Source organism: Hylobates moloch, unplaced genomic scaffold, assembly GCF_009828535.3.
Source record: "Hylobates moloch isolate HMO894 unplaced genomic scaffold, HMol_V3 SCAFFOLD_15, whole genome shotgun sequence".
Lineage (NCBI taxonomy): Eukaryota > Metazoa > Chordata > Mammalia > Primates > Hylobatidae > Hylobates > Hylobates moloch.
In genome coordinates, this window is record NW_026652290.1 from 49,200,417 (window position 1) to 49,208,868 (window position 8,452).

The 8,452-nt window shown below is 33.6% G+C and overlaps 1 long non-coding RNA gene across 1 annotated transcript in view; it reads left to right on the forward strand.

The window, feature by feature from the left end:
- Window positions 1-8,097, forward strand: part of LOC116483865 (uncharacterized) — a 21,397-nt gene extending 13,300 nt beyond the window's left edge. The window contains exons 2-3 of the long non-coding RNA XR_004252380.2: window positions 5,002-5,088; window positions 8,023-8,097. This is a non-coding gene — a long non-coding RNA (uncharacterized LOC116483865). The remainder of the gene's footprint in view (window positions 1-5,001; window positions 5,089-8,022) is intronic.
- The last annotated feature ends 355 nt before the right edge of the window (window positions 8,098-8,452 follow it).

Here is an 8,452-nt window from a genome sequence, read left to right on the forward strand (position 1 = left end):
TCTGTTGGGGAGCCTGTTGTTTCTCTGAATGTAATGCCTGTTTTCCTCTGGCTGCTTTTAAGATTTTTCTTTTTTTTTTTCTTCTTTCTTTTTTTTTTTTAGACAGAGCCTCACTCTGTCACCAGGCTTGAGTGCAGTGGCACGATCTTGGCTCACTACAACCTCTGCCTCCTGGGTTCGAGCAATTCTCCTGCCTCAGCCTCCCGAGTAGCTGGGACTACAGGCACACACCACCATGCCCAGCTAATTTTTGTATTTTTAGTAGAGGCGGGGTTTCCCCATGTTAGCCAGTATGGCCTTGAACTCCTGACCTTGTGATCTGCCCGCCTTGGCCTCCCAAAGTGCTGGGATTACAGTCATGAGCCACCGTGCCCAGCCAAGATTTTTCTTTTTGTTTTTGTTTTTCAGCAGTTTGTGATGTTTCTAGGTGTTGTTTTCTTGCATTTATCGTGCATAGAGTTCATTGAGCATCTTATTCTCTAAGTCAGTATTTTTATGTTTTATCAAACTTGGGAAATTTTTGGCCATTATTTCTTTAAATAATCTTTCCCTATTCTTATTTGCTTCTATAGGAACCCCAATTACATGTATATTAGACTCTTGGATTTTGTTTCACAGTTTCCAAAAGTGTTAACTGATTTTTAAAAATCAGTTCTTCAATCTTTTTTCTCTCAGATAATTTCTGTTATTCTGTCATCAAATTTACAGACTCCTTTATCTGCTCTCTCTAATCCGTTAAGCTCATTTAGTGAATTTTTGTTCCTTCGAATTATTGCACTTTTCAATTCTGGAATTTTCATTCGTTTCCTTTTTATAATTTCCATTTATCTGCTGAGATCCCCTATCTGTTCTTTCATTAAAATAATATTTTCCTTTAATTTTTGAATATGTTTTCCTTTAGTTCTTTGAAGGTATTTATATGAACTTCTTAAAACTGTGGTGTGCTGAAGTAGAGTCATCTTGGGCCTTATTAACTTCTTTTATTTATATTGATTTTGCCTAAGGACAAAATTTTCTTTTCTTTTTTATTTTTTTGGTGCATCTTTATTACTTTCTAGATAAAGGCCTTGTGGTTGATACCTTGTAGGGACTCTGGATTCTGTTATTTTTCTCCATAGAATATTTTTGTTGTTGTTGTTCTTATAGGCTGTTCAATTACTAGTTAATCACCTTTAAGTTGCGTAGACTTGGTTTTTACATTCTGTTAAGGCAAATACATAGAAAGCCAAAGATATTATCCAACACCATGGGACCTGTCTTACAAACTATCTTTCTGAGGCTTGCTTTCAGTCCTTGTAGGTAGGTTTAGAGTAGTACTAAGGTGTGGCCTTTATGTTGTTTCAGCTGAATTCCCAGGTATTTGCAAGTTGTTAGGAAGCTGTCTCCACCTGGCTGGGCAGGTCTTTGGTGCCTCCCAGCACTTTAACCTGTAGCAGCTGTTACATTTTCTACTTTGTAGCAGTAATGTTTTGTTATTCACCCAGGGTGCACACATCCCAGCCATCAGCCTGTGGTTGAGGAGTGACAGGGAAATCTTCTGGGAAGCTTATACCTCTTTAGTGCCCTGCATTTAAGATTCTTTAACTGCCCAGAACTCTGACCTCTGCCTTCTCAGCTCAGTAGGCCTGTGGTGCTCTACATGGACTCCAGTTGTTGTACCCAGGCGGAAAGTTGGGACTGTCGTGGTCTTCAATTCATGAGGATCACAGTACTGCATAGCCTGTTGTCCAATACTTGAGAACGGTTATCTCATATATTTTATCCCATTGTATGGTTAACAGTGGGAGGTTAGTGTGTTAACCTACTTCATTATAGACTGAAGTAGATCTGCAAGCCTAATTTTTACATCTTAAATTTGAAATTGATAATGTATATCCTGATGTCAGAAAAAGAAAACTTAAATGTTTTTTGAAGTCAGGCTTCAAAAACTGGAGGTCAAACTAATTAGACTGGAGGTCAAACAGGAGGTCAAACTAATTAGAAACGTTTTTCAATTTCAGTCTATATAGATGAACACATAGGTACGTATCTATATTTATATCTACATCTATATCTAAATCTGTATCCTTATACTGTCTTTATATACTATAGTAGCAAGATTGTTTCTATATTCTAATCCTGATGTTTCATCAGGCATCATGCCCTACTTGTACATAATACATCCAGGATTTCTACTCTAGAGTACAGGGTGGAAATATAGAGCTATTCTGTAGCATCAAGGTAAGAGTTTCCAGAGATGAGATACTCTTAACTTTTTAAAAGGATGGCAGTGGAGAGACTTTCTTTGTAATATTACCCTTAGAGTAGCTTGGTGATCACTGTCTTAACCAAGTTACTGAGCTGTACATTGGAGATATTGGGAAAAACTAGCCTCCTTCTAATATGATGCAATGAAAAAGGACACAGTATCACTTTAGTGTCATTCTTGCCAAAATCTCATAAACCTAGTCATGAGGAAACATCAGACAAATCCTAATGGAGAGACATTTAATGACGGTCTGTACTCTTAAAAAATGTCAAGGTCACTAAACACAAAGAAAGGCTGTTCCAGATTAAAGGAGAAATAAATAGTTGATGTGACAACTAAAAGCAATGCGTAATTCTGGGTTGAATCCTGGATTATGAAAAGTAATAGCTATAAATGACATTACTGTGATAATTTGTAAAACTTGAGTATAAACTGTGCAGTAGATAATATCATTGTGTTAATATTATATTTCCTCAATTTGGTAACTGCGTTTTGGTTATCAAAGACAGTGTTCTTGTTCTAAGGAAATATATATTGAAGTTTTTAGGGATAAAGAGGCATGATGCTTCTAATTTACAAATAATTGAGGAAGTAGTATGTGTGTATTTATATATATGTACAGATAGATGTAGACATAAAATGACAAAGCATATAGGGCAAAATATAAAAAATTGGTAAATCTGGGTAAAGGGTATATGGCAGTTCCTTGTGCTATTATTGCAACTTTTCTGTAAGTTTAATATTATGCCAAGAAAAAAAGTTATAACCAGAAGAATAGACTTTAGATAAATATCTTTGGTTGTAAGAACAAGAGATCCATCAAGCTACATAAAATAAAAACAGACACAAAACTCCTTTTGAGTTCAACTAACCCTAGTATCATTGAGATCATTGGAGCCTGAGTTTGCTTCCCTCGTATTTCAGATGCTATGTGATTTCTAATCTTTATTTGTGTATTTGCTCTACTTTTTTCTATATACTGGATTCACCTGCTTTCTCTTGGTTGCTGCAATTTAGAACTTGGGTTTGCTCCCCAAAATAGCTAACTTGGTGTGTTAGTTCAGATTCTTGAGAGAGAATCTGAATGATTGTTTGCTAGCTAATGGATTGCTTAAGCATATCTCAGGTATTTATTCCTAACTTGGTCAATAAATAATGAGGTGGGGCCAGTGAGAGGTGTGGGGTTGGGGTTATGGTAGCACACTCACATGGTATTTAGGGCTTACCCTCAGAAGCTGAGGATATGACAAGTTCTCTAGAAGGTGTTATGGAAAGATCTGGCAATGAATCATGTCTCTTAGACCTGGCCAGCTTTCTCATACTGTTTTTTGGCTTTAGTTCCCTTTTAATAGACCCCAAAAATGCTTCTGTGAAGGATCTTTACATGGAATTAGATTGTCTAGCCTCCTTTCTGCAAAAACGAAGAAGAAATATTGTGTGATTTAGAGGCAAGGGAATTGAATTTTTTTTTTTTGCAAAGTAAATGGTTAACTGTCTCTTTCTCCACCATTCATAACATTTAAGTCATGAATTTATATTATGTTAACTTTTGTTTGTGAAATATAAAATCTGTTTGATATGTTAATATGATATGTATGTTTATCTTGCTAAATTTATATTATTTTGTATTTGAAACAGTAATTGAAAATATAAAGTGTATTTCAAAAATTTTCAAGAAAATATTTTGAAGGTACATTAATCATATTAAAATTTTTTTCCTAAATATGGTTGATTGATATTTTTGCATACTTACTTTGTGCCACACATTGTCCTGGGTATGGTCATTTAAATTATTTTATTGAATATAATTTTCACAATCCACTGAGGTAAGAATACATTTCCTTAATTAGCAGAACAGGAACTAGAGTGTCAAAGGGTCACTTGCTCAAAGTCGCAACAGTGCATATATGGTGGGATTGGAATTATAGTTGGAAAAGAGGTCTGCCAGACTCCAATGTATAATACTTACTCCCTTAAATTGTGAGGAATCATGTGGCCAAATACTTTCACATTTGAGATAATCAATTTTATGTTGCTCTTCTTGAAACTTGTCACTACTGCTCTTTTAATTGTAGGATACACTTCTTATATTAACAAGATTGGTTACATTTTTGGCTTTGCTCAGAGCACCGTTGCATGTGGTGTTGGTTTGGAGAGGATAGAAGTTAAGGAATGCTTGGAAGGAGATAAAGTCACTCCCTTGAGGGAGTGGGGGTCTATGATTCTGGGAGAGAGAACTGGAAAACTGTCGAAAGATACGCACTTATCAGTAATTTGCCATTTTTATGGATATTCATTCTCAAGTCGTATTTACATATGTAGGTTAATTAGAGTATTTTAAAATGAGCAAGTAGATCAAAGAAAAAAATAAAAGGTTGGAAGAGACTTACTGAAGTGAAAAATAATGAAGAGTAAAATACTGTGTGGATTTAAATGTAAAAGCAAAATATCACTTTAAAATGCCTTTTTCTTTTGTGCGGGAGAGAATGGGGAGAGTAGTGAATCTGTACTTAGTATTGTCAGTTTTGCCTACCAGGTGAAATTTATTTTAAAGACTTTTAATTAGTTTGAAAGTAATTAGAGGACAAATAAATATATTGGTATATGTAATGTGATTGCTAGAATCTGTGACTACAAGGTAAAGGTGGAAAATGATAACTGTCTTTTTTATGGGGAATTAGTTTAGTTTAATTGTGTATTTTTTGCCAAAGGGAAAGTAAATTAATAACACCTTTGAAATATTTTTCTTGAAGTTGGACATGAAAATAAAAATGATGGAAGCTAAATTTCATGTAGAAAAGCTTAAACTGCAAGAGAAACATGATGCTGATGTTCAGAAGGTAGGATATGTATCTCTTGTTTTAATTATATTGAATACTAAAAATATTCTAGGTCTTATGATGATCCTTCCAGTTATCCATCCATTCATCCATCCATCCATCCATCCACTTATTTATGTACTTTATGACATTCTGTTATAAGTAGAATATGCTGAACTAATATCCCAGCAAAAGTTGATTTTTTAAATTTATTAGCTAAACATATGTGTTATTTAAAACCTTATATTTACATTACCTTTTAGTCCTTCTTTAACTGTTGCATTTAGGCTGACCTTCTTATAGTCTTTTATCTGCATTCTGTCATTACCTTTCATGAAAGTTGAAATAAGACATCAATGGTAAATACTAGAATTTGTTTTATTCTAATATTCTTTTAGTTTTCTGGTAATTAAATTTGGATTGATGCTTTCTAATCTTTCAGCCTGTATTTTCAAATAAAACTTATTTTTTTCTTAGCTGGCACAGCAAAAATCATTAATTATGGTTATCCTACATGGGATTTGGGTTGTTACTATATTTTAGTAATGATTAAAACATTTAGTGATAATAATGTATGTATGTGTTTTTTTGAAATACATGGAGGTTGATCCAAATGGAAACTTTGCATTTACTATTTCAAAACTAAGCCTATGATTCTGCTTCCCAAAACTGAGTACTAGAGACAGAGGCAGGTAGTTGCAGTAGTTACAGCATCAGGATTATGTATCCAAGCTTTCTTAAAAGCTTTATATATATATATATATATATAAATATTTAGTAAAATACGTATTTGGCTCATCCTTCAAAGCAATAAGGAGGAAACCACTGATTGGATATTAGAGAAAAAAAACTGAACTCTTTTTCCAATTTCCTCTCACCCATTCAGATATTACAGGCAAAATTTTTTTGCTCTTACTGGAGTTTTACTTTAGTTTAAATTATTTACATAATAATTCTCCATCATAAGTACGTTAGAGAGTCAGTAATATAATTTCAATACAACATGTACAATTGAAATAGAGTCTATTGATGTATAAGATAAATGAATATAAAAATTTATTTGGAAAAATTATGGTGATGGAATTTGAAATAGGTTTCTTGGTATGTCTGTTACAAAGATTTATTCAAAGTAAAATATTTAATAATAAAATTCTTTCCAGAAATTTCTCTTTAAAATAAATCCTGAAATTTATTTGCAGAAGACAGTGCAACTAGTTTGAAGTGCCAGGTAAAATATAAATAAAATCCCTGACTTTATGCTAGATTTGAAAAGTATATTCATCAGTTTATTGCTTGTCTTGGCATTTTCTAAGCATCAGGAATTGGCGAGGTGTAAAATTTACAGTGTTTTACTTATTAGTATACATTCTTTTTCTTTTTTGCTTCTTTATGGCTATTATTATCCAGAGATGGGATCTTGCTATGTTGCCCAAGCTGGGAGAAGACAGTGGCTATTCACAGGCATGATCATGGCTCACTTCAGCCTCGAATTCTTGGGCTCAAGTGATCTGTAAGCCTCCTGAGTAGCTGATTATAGGCATGTGCTACTGTGCCCCATTCATTTTTGTTGTTCTTGTTAAGCTGACTTATGGGTGTATGGGAAATATACCCCAACCATAAGAAAAGTAGATATTCCTTTTTCCCCTTGATTAGCATTTTCTCTTACTTGCTATCTTTTTTACATTTTGGTTATTTCTGTAGTTTTTGTGAGTATAGATGTATTTTGAAGTATAAAATCACAAATTTTATTAAATGATTACATTTAAAATTTCTGACATAATATAAATTAACAATAGATTTTACTGCAATTTTGGACATATTTTGAGCTGATTTTTCTGATTCATGGTAGCAGAGCTAGATATAAAGGAGGCCGATTACATGTCATCTCCTCATGTATCTGGGAATTCTTCTACTGTGCACTAGGAGGATAGAAGGGTGCTTGTGGGCGGATCCAGGGACAGGCCCAGCTGAAGAATGTTCTATCCCAGTGCAATGTGATGAATTATACTCTCCCAACCTGGCAAGTTTCTGATGGCTTCTCTCTGCCACTTTATGACAGCTTAATTTCTGAATTATATTTTAGGGAATCACTAAATTATTATTTATACTGTCCTTAACAATTATTATATGAAAATGTCAAACAAATAACATATTTCTTTCAGATAATCAATTATTCTTGTATATTTAATAATTTTCTTAATGCACTATAATATAATTTTTACAGTTTGGGGGGAAACCATTTATGAGATTAGCTGAGATAGACTTACAAAAATATTACACTCATTGAAAAGATATATGATTGGTTCTTTACGAGTTTCTATTAATGTATACCTGCTAATTCACCATTCACTTATTATCTGCTGGAATTTGCTAGCAGATAAACAACAGTAGATATCATAAGTATAAGAAAAATATGTGAAGAGAAATATTAGACACATACAGTTTCACCTATTTTTATGCTAATCTGAGAAAAAGAATCCCTAACTCCCTTTCAGGACAAAACACTTCTACCTAATTTACAAAACACTGACATTTGAGAATCAATTTAAAAAGTCACTTAAATCACTACAATGCCAATTTGCGGCAATATTCACTAGTCAAAAGGAGGAAAATCTCACAATTTCAGGCAATTTGGAAGCTTCCAAGTGTGGCAGATCATATAGATTCTACCTCCTAGCTGCTGCAAGAGTAAAATGTGAACTTCTGACTAGGCTAGAATTATTAACATGGACATGCACAAAAACACACACATCTGACTGAAACAGCAGACAGTAAAGCCGTGGATAAGAGGTACTACTTTGTGTTTGTGTGTGTGTGTGAGTATAATTTCACAGTGTAGTCATATTTGCTACAATCACTTTTTCTATGTATGTTTTAGAATTAAATATATCAGGGTTCAAAAAAAGTGTCCTATATGTAAAGTAATATACTGAAACATTTTAAATTTATTTGCAGATTTTGGAAAGAAAGAATAATGAAATAGAAGAACTGAAAACTTTATACAGGAGGAAACAACATGAAACTGAAGAGACTATTAGAAAGCTTGGAAAGAAAGGTGATGTTGTGTTGTTACATACATCTTTTAATAACATTTCCGTTTTAGTGATGTGGAGAATAAAATTTGATTTCTGACCTTTTATAGTATGAGGTAGGTATGTTTATGTGGGCTTTCATCAATGGATGAATTTATATAGGCTTCCATATGAAGGGGCAAAAACCGTGTTTGTGTGTGTGTGTCTGTGTGTGTGTTTGTGTAGTGACAGTGATGGGGTAGTAGTGGTGGTTGGTTTAGATACAGAGTTGGAAGAGTATGTTGCTTTCACTCCCTCTTCTTAACTCTAGCCTCATTGGGATACAGCTGCCATAGAGTATTGAGAGCAGTCAT